General features: G+C 40.4%; 1 pseudogene; it reads left to right on the forward strand.

Annotated features, from left to right (window-relative positions):
* The first annotated feature begins 631 nt into the window (after nt 1-631).
* Nucleotides 632-2,070, forward strand: LOC120519861 (annotated as a pseudogene).
* The last annotated feature ends 12,356 nt before the right edge of the window (nt 2,071-14,426 follow it).

Consider the following 14,426-nt stretch of genomic DNA (forward strand, 5'->3'; position numbering starts at 1 on the left):
ACAGAAGTCTGGAAAATGTATTTTTCTCACAGTCTGTCTGCTATCTACCCCAAGATCACAGTTTTGTAAATTTCAATCATTTTGAGTATTCACATAAATTATTATCTTCTCAGGAGTAGATATTTCAAAGAAGGGGCTGATGATAGTGATATTTTTAAGACATTAAATGCTTTTGACTAGCTGAGTGAATTTAATTCAGCTTTTGCTTTTGCCTTTTTAAAGCTGCTTATATTTAACATTTCTGGAAATAAAATCATAATAATTTCTGGATGACACATTAGGCCAAGAATGTTTAGGTCAACAAATTAGTGAAAGAAAAAGTAATTGTGATGACTCCCAGATACACTCAACATTTTTAGTGCTCTGGGGTCAGAGTTAACCTTGAATCATGTGAGAAGACCAGGACAATAGTCCTTGATAGGTCTTTAGATAATCTTAAGCCTCTTTTCAATATAAGCATGGATGTCGTCTTTACCAGCTGCTGAAATTTACTGGCAAATGCCTTTGTTATATTATTAGAAGTGACTTCTACCTCTGAAATGAAATATTGTTTACCAGGCAGTAAAGGTCTTTATTTCAAATTAGGTCTAGGTCTTATACTTCCCCAATGCATTATTTAAGGGAGACTCCTTGAGTCAGTATGCTTTTCCTTTTGTATTCCTCATGCAGCCAGCCTACTCCTCCAAAACTATTAAGAGCACATCTAAGATTTTCTCCTTTTCTGTGGATACTGACAAACTTGATCCTCACCTTTGCCTTTGCCTTCTTCCAGTGTGTGGTCAGCCAGCTCGTCAGCTACCAGGGCTCCTGAAAAGAATTGTTGGTGGGCGAACTGCAGAGCCAGGCTTCTTTCCCTGGCAGGCTCTCATCATGGTGGAAGATGTCTCCAGAGTCCCTGAGGGCAAGTGGTTTGGCAGTGGAGCTCTTCTGTCTGACTCCTGGGTACTGACTGCAGCCCATGTTCTGCGCTCTCCCCGGAGGGACAACACAGTTATTCCTGTGTCAGAGGAACATGTGACTATTTATTTAGGCCTGCATGACCGTTCAGCTAACAAGACTGATGCTATCAATGCTACTGCTGAAAAAATTGTTCTCCATGAGAGATTTGACCCAAAGAACTATAATAATGACATTGCTTTGGTGAAACTCAAGAAGAAGGTTAAAATGAGTCAATTTATAATGCCTGTCTGTTTGCCAACCACTGATCAGAGCGAGACTGAACCTCAGCCCCAGGCTTTGGGATTAGTAGCTGGGTGGGGCCTTTCTAATCCAAATGTATCCATGGATGAAGCCACTAGTTCTGACTTTGGCACAGTGTCCGATGTCTTACAGTATGTCAAATTGCCCGTGGTGATGCATACTGAATGTAAAACCAGCTATGAATCACGGTCAGGCAGCTATAACATAACAAACAATATGTTCTGCGCTGGTTATTATGAGGGTGGAAAGGATACTTGCTTGGGAGACAGTGGGGGAGCCTTTATCATGGAGGACCCTCAGACTAAGAGATGGGTGGCTCAAGGGCTCGTCTCCTGGGGTGGACCCTGAGGAATCGGCAGTCAACGAGTTTATGGAGTTTATACTAAGGTTTCCAATTACCTTCGTTGGCTAGAGGATAAACTGACCAAGCAGTAGAGGAAAGGTATATTATGAAATTAGATTGCCAGGTCCCAAGCATGGACTTGGAAACTAAATATGAACAGCCAAATTATACTGGCCCTGACAAAGAAAACATAAGCACTCCATAGCACAATGTAGTTCAAAAAGCAGTGAGCTTTTCAGCATACTGAAACTATAGTGCATAGCATGCTACAGCCTGTTGATATCCACATAGACACTCACTGCATTTCAATTTACAATGCAACACAAACCATTTGAGGAATACGTGCTTAAACCCTTAAGCCTAATCATTCTTTTCGCATTCATTTCCTCTCCATTTCCATGTATTGCAATTGTCCAGAATTGATGTCAAAATTTTGATGAAGCTCAGCGTTTTAGATCTCCCTGACTTTCCCATATACGAAGTATAGGGAAAGTATTGGAATCATTCAAAAATTCCATTTCAAGATTTTGATGAATCTCAATGTTTTAGACCTCCCTGAGTCGAAAATACAATTTTTGGAATTATGTCTGTGTGTTTGTCTGTGTGTGTGTTTATATGTAAACACAATAAATTGAGTATGTTTTCACTTAGGTCAACCAAATTTTGCAAACAAGTATTAGGTACAAAATGTACTGTAGATTTCTATCAGCTTTTGGGCTATTTTGTTAACGGAAGAGGTATTTTACCTTTTATTCATGTAGCTGCAGAGTCTGATTTATTTGATTTGTTGTTGATGGTTCATTAATGTACAGAATATAAAAATATAATCATTGTCTTGTGGTTTACTCCTCAAATATCCATCCCCATATCTGAATATAAGAGAAAGTCTATGGGAGACCACTCTCGATTTTTAGCTTTGCAACTGCAGAAAGAAAACAGTTGGGCAATCTGGTCATTTTATCTTGCAAACATCTTTGTGTGTGTCAGATTCAATTTCTTTTAAAAGCTGGCCTTTTTTTTTCATAGTTTAATTTTTAGTGGGCAGAACCGTATGCTGCTGCTGCCTCTCTGTCCCAGATTCATAACTATGAGCACCCAACTAGGCACTACCAATATGAAATTTGTGTGTTCTCCCCGAATCCGGTGTTTTATCCGTTTCTTATGGATTTCATTCTAAATTTGTCCTTTTCAGAAAGTGCAACTTCATGCATGAAAATTCATTGCAATGAACCTGCACCCTCTTTAGGGTTGGTTCCTGCCAATAGCTATTGATCATGACAGGACATGGCCACAGTGGCCTATAGCTGATGATAGGATTATTTTTAATATTTAATTAACAATTAATTATATCTGCAACATAACATTTTCCCTTTTGCTTATGTGTGTTTACATAGAGTTGTTGTCGGTTATATTAAAATATAATGCAGAAACCCTTAACACATTGTTTGTTTTCAATGTCTTTTAAAAATAAATACAATGCTACTGCAGTATACTATAGTTATTCATATACTGTCTTACTCTATTTTCCAACATGCTGCCCCCTATTTCACAGCTTGTACATTCTATTTATTCAAATAAAGAGGAAAGCCAGAATTTTCACAGAAAAATAGAAGCTATTAACTACAGACTCAGCAACTCCTCTACTCTTCTTTCACCAATACTTGTCTTAATGGATACTTTGCTTCCTTTTTGATAATAACAAAGATACTACTTGGACTTTAAGTGATCTTCCATGCCTATTTAGACATGTCTGGTGGATATAGTGTGTGTCATTTGTTCAAGAAATGGGATTTCAATGGCAGCATTTTTTATCCCTTTCCCTTCAGCTGTCCTTGTCTCATTCCACAAGTTTTTAATCATTCACCTGAACAGTCCCTCAGATATAATTGTTACCTGAAGATTTTCTTATTATACTATGTAATTGCCCCAATATCCCATACAGTCCTACCTATAAGCCTAACAGGTTATCGTTTCATGTTCAGATGTTTTTTTGTTCTTTTGTTTAGTCCCTAATCTATACCATTGTCTGACCATTTCCCATTTTGTCTGTTTCCTTTCTGTCTAAATATATTTCTTCCAACCTTATCTTTCCATTTACTCAACTGTATCTTACATACATTTACCCTGCTATATTAAAAGGCTTGGTTTTGAGGCAATCAGCAGATTTGGATGTTCAGAGTGTCTTTCAGATGTGTTATTATTAGCCAACTGGTGTCATAAGCCTTGACAGTTATTTGAAACTTGCATCAGGCCATAAAAAAGCAGTGCATTGGATATATGTATCTGAAGCTTAGGGTTAATTGCTTTTGTCTAATATTTGGTTGATGTGGCCCCACGTAATTTTTTGCTTATTATTTTGCCATTTTATCTACTATTTATATCTTGTATGGATTTGTTCATGTCAACCAGGAAATCCAATGTTTTATGTATCTAATCTAAAATAAAACATATTTTTAATAATGCACAGACCTTCTGTTATTTCCGGCAGTGCATACTGTATTCTAGGTAAGCCTTCTTTGTGCTCCAGTGATTTTACATATCGAATGATGAATTCTCACTTGGAATTTTGCTCGCATACTTTATTACCTGCATTGCATGCAATTTTCTTCACTGGAAAACAGTATATGTTGCTCTTCTTTATCCATTTAGTTATGCAACTTCAGGATAAATCAATCCACTACTGTCTGCTCATTTACATTGCTGAAAGCTGGTATACTAACACAGTCAATGACATTAAATAGAGCGATTTAAGTGCGACAAAGAGTAGCATGTTGGCATGTTTTATGCAATGCTCCTATTCATAATGCTGCATGATTGCCACTGTGCAGGCACTACTAAAATTATTGTTTCTGTTGCATCATATCTGTCGTGTTACTGATGGTGTTTTTGACCTTTGTTTTGTTGCTTTTCCTCATTTTCATTTTCTCTTACTTTCAGTGTGCGGAACTCCTCAGTCAGTCGGACTAAGGTACAAGAGAATTTCAAATGGAAATTTTGTTGCTAGAGGTGTATCCCCATGGATTGCCATGCTATCAAAAAATGGCTTACCATTCTCTTGGAGGCTCCCTTGTTGGTATGTTAAACTTGAACTTCTGAATTATTTGTCAACTAAATTTAATTTGATAGCATTGAGATACAGTTGATGAGAAGTCCCAGAGGCTTAATCATTTTAAAATAAATGCAGGCACTCAATAAAACAGTCAAGGTAATTACTTAGAAAAAAGCCAACAAACTAAAATAGAAATAAAGTTGTCTAAAACTGACATCCAACAAAAAGTTGGAACATGGATGAAGGCATTGTTAAAACAAGTGTAATTGAGTTTTAAAGACACAAGAATACTTTGACTAAAACATCTTCCTTTACCTAAGATTTTAGAAACGTAGTTTAAGAAAGTGATAGAGGAAAATTTAAGGGTTAGGTATACATAAAAGTGAAAAAGTCGGTTTCCAAGTGTTCAGAAGGATACAATATTTAAGGATGCAGCACTTGGAGATTGTGATAAGTAGAGTTACAAAAAGAATTAAAATATTTTAAAGGTGATTTCAAACTAATGCCAGTTGGTATTGACAAAACATTGGGATGAAGAACAGAATTATGTTTTTAGATTATTTGTTGAAAGAATGAGCATGTTTGAAGGGCAGTTAATTTCAACCCTCCATTGCATTGGCTTAAGACATCTGGAGGCAGATTTTTCACATCACAAATCTTATTAAAAGTAACATTTGTTCCAAAAACACAGAATTCATAACCTCAGAGCCACTTAAATAAAGCATTTAGCCAACTGGAGATCTAGCATGAGTACCTAATTATTCAGGAAAAACATCAAGCAATTTATAAGGTCAGAATATGTTACAAATGTTTGTATAAGTGGTTTTAAATTTAAGCACAGGTAAGTTTGACTTGCTCACGTTGCAGAACTGAACTGGCAACTTTCTGGCCAAGTATTAGAATATTTGTTTTCGTCTGTCTTTTGTTTAGTTATGCAGTATAGTTTTTCACAGTAACGTTTATCAACTTTAAGTGTTTCAATCATGATTCTTATTTTTGGAAACATTGAAGGCACTCCTAAGGCCTAATTACCAAAAATATAAACCCTATCCCAAACCTCAAAGCAGACACACAACATGCATAGTTTCAACAGAAAATTGGGGAAAAGAGGAAAAAGATTATTTTTAAGATTTATTTAACAATATATTGACAAGAAAACAGAAAATTGTGTGCCTGAAAGGCAAACCAAAAAACAGGCCAAAGTTCTAATAAATAAAGATATATATAGATAAATCTGGAAAATAAACAAATTAATAATTTCAAGAGAAAGTCAAAACATAGAATTCACTATTTGATTTAACATTTAGGAACTGAAACCTACAGCCTAAACATAAAGGCTTGAGATCAGTGCATTAACTGTAAGCGTGCCCTCTTTGGTTCAAGGTAAAGAACACAAGAAACATAACAAAGCCACTTGATACAATACATTATATTTAAAAGATAATGATCTGAAATAATACATTAGGCAGTATTAAGTAAGAAATAAAAAAGTAAAACTGTATTAACTAACAAAAAATAGTATTAACTACAAAAACATTATTAACTACATAATAGTATTTGGAGAAACAAAAGTAGGTCAAATAAAAATAAATTACTTTTGAGTCAGAGTTGAAACCCTGTCTATTATATAAAAGTGAATAGGAATGCCAATTTTGGTTAGGCTAAATGGCCTGTTCTTGTCAAGTTTTGTAATACCCTAATGTGCTAGACTGTCTTTGAAAAAAAGATGTAGAATTTTAGATTTCAGATTGAATAGTATCTTTTGTATATAGTATTTTTCTCTTTTACACCATTGATAGCTGCTTCTATTGGTAGAACAATGGGTCACAATCTGAGCAACTCTCATCACACATTAACACACAGACACACCTGTGACAAAATATTTAATAAACAAAAACGTCTTTGATGAAGTAAATAAAATTACAATGTGACAACTTTCATAGTAGTTAACCAATCCCTGAATTAACCTAAAAATGTCACAATTGCAACAAACAGACAAGAAACTAACATTTCTATAATTTAAATATTGTTAATGGTGCTTTTCATAGTTCTAAAGTTTCAAATGTCTTAATGTGAGCTTTTGCCTCATTTTATAGCTAGAGTCCAACCAATAAAATTTGGTTCCGATATATTAAGCTGATGTTTAGTCGTTATACATTTATTGGTATCAAGTTGAACTCTCAGCAATTTTATGAGGTTTAAATTCTTCAAAACAAAGCATGATTTGTAGTTTTTCTTTTTCTAGTACAAATATCATCAATTTGAAAAGCCACTCCACTTGACTGGCATGCAAAATGAAACAAACTGAGTGTTATAAACAGGGAGCTTCAAAATACTAAACTTCATCCACATTCCCCACAACTGACAAAAAAACAAATTTTAGCAGAGGATGCAAAAACCATTCATTTACTTACTGTAATACTTGGAAGTTCACAGTTTCATATTAAAACTGCATTCCACTTTATGTGTATTTCTCCATTTTTTTCCCACTTCTGCCAAAAGGGAAGTTGTACAGCCTACACCAAGTGTACCCGGGGTTTTTTACTCAGTAACTAAGACTGTCTTTGCTTCAAAGGTCAGAAATTACCCAGTAAAAATAGAAAAGTCTTATTTTCAAATGATTTTCATTTTTTGCAGCAATTTCCCTTTAAATTTCGAATACTTATGCTGTGAAAGTTTGCAGATGAGCATTCACTCCTGATTAACAGCAGATTTCTTATTAAAATGATATGCAGCTCATTATTCATTATCATTAGTCTGCCATCTTTCAAAAGAGTTTTGGTTTTTCTACGGCATGAGAAGCTTAGCTATTGATGGGCACAATAATACTTTAGTGATTTAAGTCATTTGACTCCACTTATGAAAAAAATCTAGATCTGTTAGTTCCCAAACAGCTTTTTTTTTCCCAGGACAAGAAAGCGTTTTAAATGTCAATATAACTTTCCAATAATTTGTTTTAAGATTGGTGGTCGAATGTTTTTTCTTATAAAAATGCATTTCAATTTTTTACATCTTTTGGTTGTTTATCTTGTTTTCCCTAGCCTACTGCCTTAGCTTCTCTCTCCTTCCTGCTCTTTTGCATTTGCGTTAAAATCTGCTAATGTAAGAGGCTAGTGTCATCTAATGACAAATGTTGAGATATAGTAAAAAATAAAAGATCAGTAGACTGTCAAGTCTAATAAACAAGTAATTCTTTCAACAATTCCCAATATATCAGATCATACTTGTAAAAGCACTTAAAGCTAAAAATGCATAAATAAATAAAGCTGGACTGGTCTGGTCTGTGGCAAGAACCCTCCTGGATGAATAAAAAATGTTTATTAAATAATTGTAAATTTTAAACAGATATACTGTATGCAGAGAGATTATTTCAGTATGTATGCACGAATCTCCAAGGAAAAAATATATATATCCTCGGTTCACGAATGTCTCGGTCATCTACAACTCGGGTCACGAAAAAAGTTAGAAACTTTGCCTCGGTTCACAACCACACACTTTCGGTATACAAACAAGCCGGTTTCCCTTTCAGTTTTACGCTGATGATTTCCGCCGTGTTGCATCGTTCCCCAGTCAGACCTCGCGTGCTTACGTGCGTGCATCTTTCGTGTGAACTCTTTGTGAACTCTTTGTGCTCTATTTCATTTCCCTTCCGGTTGAAGCGCGCCGATTACTGTATTTAAACCGTGTTCGCGCTTCATTGTTCTCAGTCAGTTTGGGTCTTTATCTATGATCTCTTTGTGCTCTACAGTATTTCGTGTGCTTTTGCAGTTAACCATGGCTTCTAAAAAAGTGAAGAGTAGAGAAAAGCTTTGCAGAAAATTGAAATCAAAGTAAAGAAAGAAATTATTGAAAAAAGTATGGCGTGTTCCTGATCTGCCCCGAGTACAAGAAGTCAAAATCCGATTTCGACTATTCTGAAGCAAAAAGAATCGATTAAAGCAGCTGTTTTTTGTTAAAGTGTTCAGCGTTAATCAGGCGGGAAGGCTTCAATTGCTGGAAAGTGGAAAAACTGTTTACCGTTTACTCACTTACAATTTGAGAACCCTCGTGCTTTCAAGCAGCACAATAAACAAAGCCAGACTGCCAGTAATGTGGAGGGCAAACACGAAGGGTTGGGTCACAAGGACTTTTTTTGGAATGGCTGCATGAGGCTGCTCCCACTAAACAGCTAAAAACACCAGAAACCCAGAAATCCCGGAGGAAAACACCTGAAGGAAAACATCCCTCCATTTTGGGGGCCAAACTTCCCTTCTCTCCCCAGTTCCTCCTCACTTAATGCAGAACTCTCGACTCATCAAGGTTAGTTTTCTTGGTGGTTTATGGTTTTTATTACAGACTTTTCAAATTTCATTTTCATTTAGAGCGTGAATTTGCAGTGTTACTTTTCACTTTTCAAATGTTCATTTTTCCCGTAAGCTAAAACTCATTAAAAAAGTGTTTACAGCAAGTGGTTAGTAGCGAGATTTGTTGAATTTACTTTTCTTGGTGGTTTATTAAATTACAGTTTTCTAATGTTTATTTTTTTCCCTGTACTTGCATCCATCCATCCACCCTCTTCCGCTTATCCGAGTCAGGTCGGGGGCAGCAGCTTAAGCAGAGAGGCCGACTTCCCTCCTCCCCAGCCACTTCTTCCAGCTCTTCCAGGAGAATCCCAAAGGCGTTCCCAGGCCAGCCGGGAGACATAGTCCCTCCAGCGTGTCCTGGGTCTTCCCCAGGCCTCCTCCCGGTTGGGCGTGCCGGAACACCTCACCAGGGAGGCGTCCAGGAGGCATCCTGATCAGATGCCTGAGCCACCCTCATCTGACTCCTCTCAATGCGGAGGAGCAGCGGCTCTACTCTGAGCCCCTCCCGGATGACTGGCTTCTCACCCTCTTTAAGGAAAGCCCAAACACCCTGCGGAGGAAACTCATTTCAGCCGCTTGTATTCACTGATCTTGTTCTTTTGGTCACTACCCATAGCTCATGGACCACAGGTGAGGGTAGGAGCGTAGATCGACTGGTAAATTGAGAGCTTTGCCTTACGGCTCAGCTTCTTTCACCCGACAGACCGATGCAGAGCCGGCATCCGCGAGTGATCAGGACCAAAACCACACTGTTCCTCCTGAATCTGAGGTTGACTATCCGACGGACCCTCCTCTCCAGAACCCCCAAATAGACTTTTCCAGGAGGCTGAGGAGTGATCCTCTACAGTTGGAACACACCCTCCGGTCCCCCTTTTTAAAGAGGGGGATCACCACCCCGGTCTGCCAATCCAGAGGCACTGTTCCCGATGTCAATGTGATGTTGCGGAGACGTGTCAACCAAGACAGTCCTACAACATCCAGAGCCTTAGGAACTCCGGACTGATCTCATCCACCCCGGGGCCCTGCCACCAAGGAGATTTTGACCACCTCAGTGACTTCAGTCCCAGAGATGGGAGAGACACCTCAAGTCCCCACGCTCTGCTTCCTCATTGGAAGGCATGTTAGTGGGATTGAGGAAGGTCTTCGAAGTACTCCCCCCACCGACCCACAACATCCCGAGTCGAGTCAGCGCGCACCATCCCACCATACGGTGTTGACACTGCACTGCTTCACCCTCCTGAGCGCGACGGTGGACCAGAATCTCCTCGAAACTGTCCGAAGTCGTTCTCCATGGCCTCTCAAACTCCTCCACGCCGCTTTTGGCCTCAGCAACAACCGAAGCCACATTCGCTTGGCCTGCGGTATCTATCAGCTGCCTCCAGAGACCACAGGACAAAAAGTCCTATAGGACTCCTTCTTCAGCTTGACAGCATCCCTCACCGCCGGTGTCCACCAACGGGTTTGAGGATTGCCGCCACAACAGGCACCGACCACCTTGCGGCCACAGCTCCGGTCAGCCGCCTCAACAATAGAGGCACGGACCATGGCCCATTCGGACTCAATGTCCCCCACCTCCCTGTGGACGTGGTTGAAGTTCTGCCGGAGGTGGGAGTTGAAGCTACTTCTGACAGGGGACTCTGCCAGCTGTTCCCAGCAGACTTTGACAACACGTTTGGGCCTACCGGGTCTGACCGGCATCTTCCCCCACCATCGAAGCCAGCTCACCACCAGGTGGTGATCAGTTGACAGCTCCGCCCCTCTCTTCACCCAGTGTCCAAGACATATGGCGCAAGTCCGGCAAACAACCACAAAGTCGATCCTCGACCTGAGGCCTAGGTGTCCTGGTGCCAGTGCACATATGAACACCCTTATGCTTGAACATGGTGTTCGTTATGGACAATCCAGTGACGAGCACAGAGTCAATAACAAAACACCGCTCAGGTTCAGATCGGAGGCCATTCCTCCCAATCAGCCCTTCCAGGTCTCACTGTCATTGCCCCGTAAGCATTGAAGTCTCCTAGCAAAACGAGGGAATCCCCAGAAGGTATGCCCTCTAGCACCCCCTCCAGAGACTCCAAAAAGGGTAGATACTCCAAACTGCTGTTTGGCGCATCAGCTAAACAACAGTCAGGACCCTTCCCCGACCGAAGGCGGAGGGAGGCCACCTCGTCCACGGGGTAACCCCAATGCACAGGCTCCAGTGGAGGGCAATAAGTATGCCCACACCTGCTGGCGCTCTCACGGGGCAACTCCAGAGTGATAGAGAGTCCAGCCCCTCTCAAGGAGATTGGTTCCAGAGTCCAACCCTGCGTAAGGTAGTCCGACTATGTCTACCCGGAACCTCTCGACCTCGCGCACTAGCTCAGGTGCCTTCCCTTCGGGAGAGGTGACATTCCACATCCAAGAGCCAGTTTCTGTAGCCGAGGATCGACTGCCAAGGTCCCGCCGCTACCCAACTCACACTGCACCCAACCTCCTTGGCCCCTCCCATAGGTGGTGAGCCCATGGGGAGGAGGACCCCGTTACCTCTTCGGGCTGACCCGGCCGAGCCCCATGGGCCCAGGCCCGGCCTGCGGCGCCATCGAGCCCCACCTCCAGGCCTGGTTCCAGAGTGGGCCCGGTGACCCGTGTCGGGCAAGGGAAAGCGTCGTCAAGGTTTTATTCTTCATCGGAGGTTTGTTGAGCCGCTCTTTGTCTCATCCCTCACCTAGGACCAGTTTGCCTTGGTGGCCCTACCAGGGCATAAAGCCCGGGACAACAAGCTCCTAGGATCATTGGGACACACAAACCCCTCCACCGATAAGGTGCGTCAAGGAGGGGCCCCTGTACTTAAAGCTCATTAAAAAGCGTTTATACAGCGATCGGTTGCAAGGCTATAGTGCGAAACTCCTGTAATGTTACTTTCTTGGTTGCTTTGGTTGGTTTTTAAATAAAGTTCGGATTTGGTCAAATGTTCCTTTTTCCCCTGTGCTTAAAACTCATTAAAAAGTGTTTTATTCAGCGATCTTTGCAAGCAATAGCGAACTGCTGCAATGTTAGAGAGAGAGAGAGAGGAAGGAGCTAGCCTGCGTGCTGGAGAGAGAGGCCGACCTGCGTGTTGAGAGAGAGAGAGAGAGAGAGAGAGAGAGAGAGAGGGGGAGAGAGAGAGAGAGGAGCTGAGGAGCCCGCTGAGAGAGAGAGAGAGAAGAGAGGCAGCGAGCCGGGTGCCACTGTAGCTGAACAGGGAGCCTGGGTGTTTGTGTCAGTGTTATTCAATGTTTTCTTAGTTTACTATTACAGTGTGCATTCTATGGTGTAATTAACTATATTTGTGCTTAAAAAACTTAAAAAAAAATATATTTACATACAGTTCATACGGTCTGGAATGGATTAATTGTATGTACATACAATCCTATGAGGGGAAATTGCTTCGGTTCACGACCAAATCGGTTTTCGACCAGAGTTTGGAAGCGAATTATGATCGTGAACGAGGTTCCCTGTGTATATATATATATATATATATATATATACACACAGTGAAACCTCGGTTCCACGAACGTCGTTCCGCATACAACTCGGTTCACGACCAAAGATGCCAAACTTTGCCTCGGTTCACAACCACACACTTTCGTATCTGAACAAGCCAGGTTCCCTTGCCTGCCTGCAAGCTGAGCTGAAAGAGAGAGAGAGAAAGCGGCGAGCACGTGCCTGCTAGGGAGGTGGAGGAGGAGATTGCTTCACGTGTTTGCTGAAGCCAGTTTCCAGTCCTCAGTTGAGAGAGAGAGGAAGGGCGGCGACGTGCCTGCTGGGAAGGGGAGGAAGAGATTGCTGCGTGTTTGCCTGCCTATCTGTAGGCTGTAGTCAGCGAAACATCCCCCTCCCCACAGGCAGCCTGAGGAGAGAAAGAGAGCTGCCATGCTTTTCATTTAACAAAGCGCTCCTTGTTCATTGTTTTCAATAAGACGTGCACTCTCTTTGTGCTCTACAGTATTTCGTGTGCTTTTGCAGTTAACTATGGCTTCTAAGCAAGTGGAGAGGGGTCAGAAGAAAGTTTGAAGAAAATTGAAACCCGAGTAAAGAAAGAAATTACAAAAGGTGGAAAAAATGTTTACCAGTTTACTCATTTACAATGCGGAGAACCCTCGTGCTTTCAAGCAGCATAATGTAAACAAAGCCAGACTGCCAGTATGTGGAGGGTCACAAGAGCGTTCTTTTGGAATGGCTGCATGAGGCTTTCACTCCCACCAGCTAAACAGCTAAAAGCACCAGAAACCCAAGAAATCACAAGAGAAAAACACCTGAAGGAAAACACTTCATGCCAGAACTCGTTTCATGCAAGGTTAGATTTCTTGGTGGTTTTTGTATTACGGATTTTTCAAAAGTAATTTTTTTAGTTTATAATGCGATTTGTTGCAATGTTATTTTCTCTTTTTTTCAAATGTTAAGCTTTTTCCTTGTGCTTAAAACTCATGAAAGGTTTACAGATGGAGTTTTTCATAAGCTGATTAGGTGCGATGTTACATTTCTCTTTTTCAAATGTTCGCTTTTTTCCTTGTGCTTAAAACTCATTAAAAATTGTTTACATGGAGGACATCGTGTGATTTGTTGCAATGTTACTTTTTGGTTGCTTAGAGTTGGTTTTTAAATGAAGTTGGTTGTCGCGATGTTTTTTCTGCTGTGCTTAAAGTCATTTTAAAAACATTGTTTACAGCGATCAGGCTTTAGGTTTAATAAGCGTGATCTCCTGCAATCTCACTTTTGTTTTGCTTGTGAGTTGGTTTTTGCAAAGCCTGAATTTTTTCTGCTGTGCTTAAAAGTCATTTAAAAAATGCTCTGCTTGACACGTGCTACAGAGAGATTAGAGAGCGGGCAGCTGACAGGGAAGGATTGGGGGCGGATAGGTGTGTGTGTGTGTGTGTGTGTTTGTGCGCTTAGCTACACAGAAGCGGCGTGAGCGAGCCAGCCCCTGTAGCTGATCAGGAGCCTGGGTGTTTTGTGTCAGTGTTATTCAATGTTTTACATTAGTTTACTATTACACTGTGGATTCTATGGTGTAATTAACTATATTTGTGCTTAATCTTTACATATTTTTACATATTTACATACGTTTATGCGGTCTGGAGCGGATTAATTGTATTTACATACAATCCTATGGGGAAACTGCTTCGGTTCCGACCAACTTCGGTTTCGACCAAAGTTCTGGACAATTATGGTATAGTAAACCCGAGGTTCCATTATATATATATATATATATATATATATATATATATATATATATATATATATATATATATATATATATATATATTTTGTGATAAGAATAAACCTTCCACAAAAAGAAAAAGGTTTGGGGATTGTCCCCATATATTGTCTCCCAGACTATTGCAAAATAAAGCAATTCAAATGACTTTACAGTACAGAATGAATAAATCAATGGTAACAAAATGGCGTTTATATAGCAGAAGGTATCATGGGAAAGGAAATGGATTGGCAGGAAGTGATGATTGGAGGC

This window comes from Polypterus senegalus, unplaced genomic scaffold, assembly GCF_016835505.1.
Source record: "Polypterus senegalus isolate Bchr_013 unplaced genomic scaffold, ASM1683550v1 scaffold_5834, whole genome shotgun sequence".
NCBI classification, from domain to species: domain Eukaryota; kingdom Metazoa; phylum Chordata; class Cladistia; order Polypteriformes; family Polypteridae; genus Polypterus; species Polypterus senegalus.